This window comes from Dipteris shenzhenensis, unplaced genomic scaffold, assembly GCF_047967505.1.
Source record: "Dipteris shenzhenensis isolate YYH24624 ecotype China unplaced genomic scaffold, Dip_SZ_1.0 scaf0375, whole genome shotgun sequence".
Taxonomy (NCBI): domain Eukaryota; kingdom Viridiplantae; phylum Streptophyta; class Polypodiopsida; order Gleicheniales; family Dipteridaceae; genus Dipteris; species Dipteris shenzhenensis.
In genome coordinates this window covers 21,391-27,500 of record NW_028239681.1, presented here as the reverse complement: position 1 = coordinate 27,500, position 6,110 = coordinate 21,391, and positions in this window count along the sequence as shown.

Below are 6,110 nucleotides of genomic sequence, written 5' to 3'. Positions count from 1 at the left end.
TCTAGACTCCGACGAGGACAAAACAAAGATTGATTGATTTGCTTATCCCAACCATTCAGTACTCTGGAGTAGGGATTCTCGAAGAAGCGACGCTAGACTCGGATCCTTAGAAGCATTAGATTGGCCAAGAGAAGGGAGGGTATGGAGTCTTCTATCCATTATTAGAGCTTAAAATAGGCATGATATTGAATCCTCTATCGGTTGATCGACTATATGGTTATAGTCCCGATTCGGCATACGGGTGTGGGAGAACTACCTCATTACTGAGAATCTCGAATGTGGATAATGTAAATCTTCAAAGATACTATCGGTTTCTACGATATATATTATGAGGAGGTACCTCCCCCTCCCCTGACGTAAGTGAAGTATTATCCCTATTGAAGGGAGGTACATCATCTAGACTATCTTCTATCCTACTGGAAATGGATGAATCTCCCCGGGTGGGATTTGAACCTACGACCAATCGGTTAACAGCCGACCGCTCTACCGCTGAGCTACCGAGGAAAGTGGCAGATGATTCAATCCCATATACTTCCAGAGACTCTTGTTCCTTGAGCCGCCCCTTGATCTGCAAGACGTTAACCACTCGAAGACCCAAAGCTTTCTTCGAGACTTCATGAACCTCGCGTACACCCTAACTCTCATTATAGGAAGAAGCAGTAATGATAGCAATCCCTTTTGCCTTCTCGGATAGAGCCTACGAATCGGGGGGGGCTGGTGTGGAAGATCTCGGTCATGGTTGATCTTGGTCGTGATTGATCGCCCCCCCCCCAACCCCAAGATGCATATCGATCGATCACCAATCACTAGTTTCTATTTCTCCTTTTCCGGAAAACATAGTAGAATAGTCACAGGATACTTATAGAGGTATAAGGAATATCTTGGAAAGGAGAAGAAAAAAACTCTTAGGAGACAAGAGAAACGAAGGCAGTTAGCAGTAGAATAATACCAATCATCAATCCGAATGAATAAGAAGATACTCTCCCGCCCATGGAACCCCACGATCCGTATCGATATCAATAATTGCAGGCGGGTGGAGGATCCATAAACTTGAATCCATAAATGGAATGAATGAGTCTACGGGGGAAAGTATGGATAAGGGGTGAAAAATGAAGAAAAAAGGGGAAAGAGAACGTGAGGGGGAGGGGGGGGAAGTGGGGGATAGTCGGGATGAAGAAAATGAATCGGAGCTTTGCGAAACGAAAGTAGCAGTTTATGGAAAGGGTGGAATTGGTAAGTCAACAACAAGTTGTAATATATCAATAGCTTTGGCGAGACGCGGAAAACGGGTATTGCAAATTGGATGTGATCCGAAACATGATAGTACTTTCACCCCCACGGGATTCTTGATACCTACCATTATAGACACTTTGCAATCGAAGGATTACCACTATGAAGATGTGTGGCCTGAGGATGTCATTTATAAGGGTTATGGCGGAGTGGATCGTGTTGAAGCAGGGGGACCACCTGCGGGGAGCTGGTTGTGGGGGATACGTAGTGGGGAGAAACGGTTAAATCATCGAAAGAATCGAATGCTTCTTATGAATATGATACTACTCTATTCGACGTTTTAGGGGAACGTAGTCCGTGGAGGTTTTGCCGCTCCATCGAATCATGCGGATTATTGCATTATTATCACGGATAATGGATTCGATGCCCCTTTTGCAGCAAATCGTATTGCTGCGTCGGTTAGGGAGAAGGCACATACCCACCCATTGCGATTAGCAGGTTTGGTGGGGAATCGGACATCTAGGAGAGATCTCATTGATAAACATGTAGAAGCCTGCCCGATGCCTGTGCTGGAAGTGTTGCCTCTCATTGAGGACATTCGGGTCTCGAGGGTGAAGGGGAAAACATTGTTTGAAACGGCTGAATGTCAATCAGATCTCAATTATGTTTGTGATTTCCATCCCAATGTGGCGGATCAGATATTGTCTCGACCAGAAGGGGTTGTGCCAAGGGAAATTCCAGATAGAGAATTATTCAGTCTGCTCTCCGATTTCTATCTGAATCCCGATGGTGGGGGGCAGAGGAATGCCCAGCAAACTCAACAGGATATTCTGCTTGATTTTACGATGATTCGAAACCGAAACTGCAAATTTCTTGTATGTGTACCCTTTCTGAGGAAACCCTTTCACGAAGACTCCCGAAACTCTCACTTTTGAATGTGAAACCGGAAATTATCACACTTCTTGCCCCATTAGTTGTGTGGCTTGGTTATATCAAAAGATCGAAGACAGCTTTTCCCCAGTGGTAGGTACAAAGACTTGTGGTTATTTCTTACAGAACGCTCTTGGAGTTACGATCCTTGCGGAACCTCGTTATGCAATGGCAGAGTCGGAAGAGGGGGACGTCTCGGCCCAATTAAATGATCAAGGGGAATTGGAGAGAATTTGTATCCAAATAAAACGAGATAGAAACCCTAGTGTCATTATTTGGATTGGCACATGTACCACGGAAATAACAAAGACGGACCTAGAAGGCATAGCACCCAAGCTAGAAAACGAACTTGGAGTACCAATTGTAGTTGCGCGGGCCAATGGATCGGATTATGCTTTTACTCAGGGAGAGGATACTGTATCAGCTGCCACGACGCATCGGTGTCCGGAATTTGACATATCTAGACACGAACAGAAACAGGATTTAGTTGGGGGTGTTGACACTGCGACGACGGAAGCGGGGGGGCTAATCCGGAGGGACGGAAATTAAAGAATCATGCTTCAGTTCTTTTTGGATCTCTAACTTCAACTGTAGCTTCTCAACCGAATCCGGAATCGAAACGTCAATCCATTCAGGTATCGGGGTGGTTACCCTCCCAGAGATATACTGAACTTCCATCATTAGGCAAGGGAGTGTATGTTTGCGGCGTGAATCCCTCTCTGAGCCGTACAGCGACGACTCTGATGCGGCGTCGTAAATGCCAGTTAATTGGAGCACCTTTTCCTATTGGTCCTGATGGGACGCGTGCTTGGATAGAAAAGATTTGTTCCGCCTTTAATATGGAACCTCAGGGTTTGAAGGAGAGGGAGGATGAGATATGGAAGAGTCTGAGAGACTATCTTGAGATAGCAGCTGGTAAATCTATATCTTTTACGGGAGATAATCTATCAGAAATTTCTATAGCAAGATTCCCAATTCGCTGCGGAATGGTTGTCTACGAAACAGGTATTCCCTACATGGATAAACGATATCAAGCTGCCGAGCCATCTTTCTCACGAGATACTTGCAAAAGAGATGGGTACACTCATGCCACGGATCGTGGAAAACCGGATAATTATAACCAGATACAGCGTATGCATGAATTAAAACCTGATTCAGCAATTACTGGAATGGCTCATGCCAATCCTTTAGAAGCAAGAGGTATTGATACAAAATGGTCTGTCGAGTTCACCTTTGCCCAAATCCATGGATCCACTAATGCGAGGGATGTGCTTGAACTTGTTACTCGTCCCCTACGGCGTAATAATAATCCGGGGCGTCTGGGTTGGAGTAACCTGTCGAAGCAGATGGTAACAAATCACTAAATTATAGAATTATTGGGTGACGGGAAGTGACCATTGAGGGAAATGCATAGAGACGTCTCCAAATTCTTAATCATGGGATTCTGTCTCCTCATGATTAAGAAATCCATCGACTCCTTCCGAAGGAGTTGCTGTGCTAGCTACGGGAGTGGTACGGAGAGGTTGCCGGCACTCTACGGGAAAAAAAAAAAACTGAAAAATATGGGAAGGAAATAATTATGAACGTAGAAAGCGTTCAAATGTCGTTGTATCTACTGCAGGTTTCGCTGCTTACTCGGGTGAAGGTGGCAGGTCCACCTATAATATTCGGACTATATTATGGATTACTAACAACATTACCCGTTGGACCCTCCCAAATACTATCCATAAGAGCTTTTCTTTTGGGAGGGAATCTTAGTGGTACCGTCGCTTTGAGTGGTTTGATGATGGGATAGCTACTAATATTTCTGTCAATATTCTGTTCACCTCTATATGCATTGATAGTGAAACCACATGTTGTAACTGTCCCAATAGTACCATACATGTTATTTTACTGGTTCCGAACCAAGGATTTACCGGATTATCGAACTCTACGTCCGACCAATTCACTCAGTGACTTTCGAATCGGTAATATATTCTTGGATAGTTTCATTTTCCAGATTTTAAAATCCAATTCTTTTACCAAGTCCCGTATTGGCGAGACCAATTCACCTATTTATTTTTCGATATAGCAACAACATAACATTTCTGATTAGTAGTTTCGTGGGTTGGTCACTCGGTCATATGTCATTCAGCTACTTGTCCAGATTACTTCTGGTTCGCGTAGAATATGATTCACCCATACTCTACCTGCTGATGAAACGCGTCATTTACAAAACTTTTAGTATTGTTGTTCTCATTAATGTACTGGTTTATTGGGTAAGGCTCCAGTACCTCTCTTCACCAAGAATTTTGAAGACGAACTTGTCTTGCTCGATAACAATCTCCGGGAGTTGTCAGATTCGATGCTATGGATTTTCAAGTCGTGGCCCACGTCCTTGTTCGACCCATACAAACCAAATCGTCCTTTACGATATATAGAGAATAGCCGATTCGGCGGCGATAGCTTAGTGAAGAAGCAAGTATCAAATCACTTTTTCAGCAAATGTTTGACTAGTGGAAAACAGCGGTTGGCTCTCACGGCGTTACCCAGTTTGTCGATCTTTGGAGACCAGTTAGGAACCTCGTTAGAGGATTCGGATATGCCACTTCCAGCTCATCATCTGCATGAAGACTGGATTTTGAACCAATTCAGGAAAAACAAGGATTTGAATAATGAGTTAAAGGACCGAATTCGATTCCTAGACACCGAGCCTATCTTCTGGAAAGCGATGGAAAGAAGGACCGGATTGGCTGATAACGGAGGTGAATTACCTAAGATTTATGATCCATTTTTGAATAATTCATGTCGTGCTAGGATTCCAAACTCGGATTCATTCTGGATACTGTCTGGATTCATTGGCATCGCAAGCGGTTGACAACAACGAGTATGCCAATGAATTGAATTCCGGTAATAAGATTCGGGATTGGGTGTCTATCAGGTATAAAGAGTTGAGAAGCAATGAGATTCCTCTTCCCCGGGAAGCATTACCTAAAATGCTTTGCAAATATTTATTTTCATGTTCGAAACACCGGATGATGCCGTGATTGAAGATGTTGTGGGAGAAACAAACTATTCAGTTTCGAAGGGTGATTCCACCCCCGTAACTTGGGATCAAGTCTTCAAATTTTCTTCATCTCCGACAGAGTTAGCTTTATTCTTCACCTATCTCAGAGATGATTGTGGTGCCTTCGATTGGATTCCGCTTGCTAGACGTACCTCTAATTGGTGGGGAAAGACTTGACTCTTCAAAACAAAAAATACGTTCGATCCTCGAGATTGAGGAACTGTCGGAGGAATTGGCCCGCAATACTCACTTAATATATGATAATAGGTTCGATGTCGCGGGTGGGTCAACTGATATTCGTAACAGAAAGTTAAAAAATTTAGCAATCAGCGTCGGGAAGACGCGGCTGAAAACACGCAGACTGGTCAAACGTTTTGCAAAAAGCTCTGATTTTCGTCGGAAACCTATAAAAGGCTCTATGCGCTCCAGAAGACGTAAGACACTGGTTTGGGAAGTATTTTCAAGATAAGGCACATTCACCTCTCTTCTTTAGATTAATGGAACTACCCACTCCGTTTCGATTTCCTGCCGGAGAATTAACTGGTGTAGATTTTGAGGAATCGGCCGGTGACGCGAGGAGAGAAACTAGTACCCAACCCGAACAGGAACTAATATCTCTTTCATCCTCGAGAGAGGGGGAGCGAGCGAAATCCGACCGCCCAGCTATAGCAGCTAGGTTCGATGTGAGTTCCATCCACACGGGGCGGGGTTTATTATTGGTTATGCAATCGACTCTTCGGAAATATGTGAAACTGCCTGTATTGATAACACTCAAGAATTTCGGTCGTATTTTATTTTTCAAGCTCCCGAATGGGATGAGGATTGGAGTGAGTGGCGCAAAGAATCCCACATCAAATGCACCTACGACGGCGAGGGATTCTCACACACTCGTTTACCCGGTCGT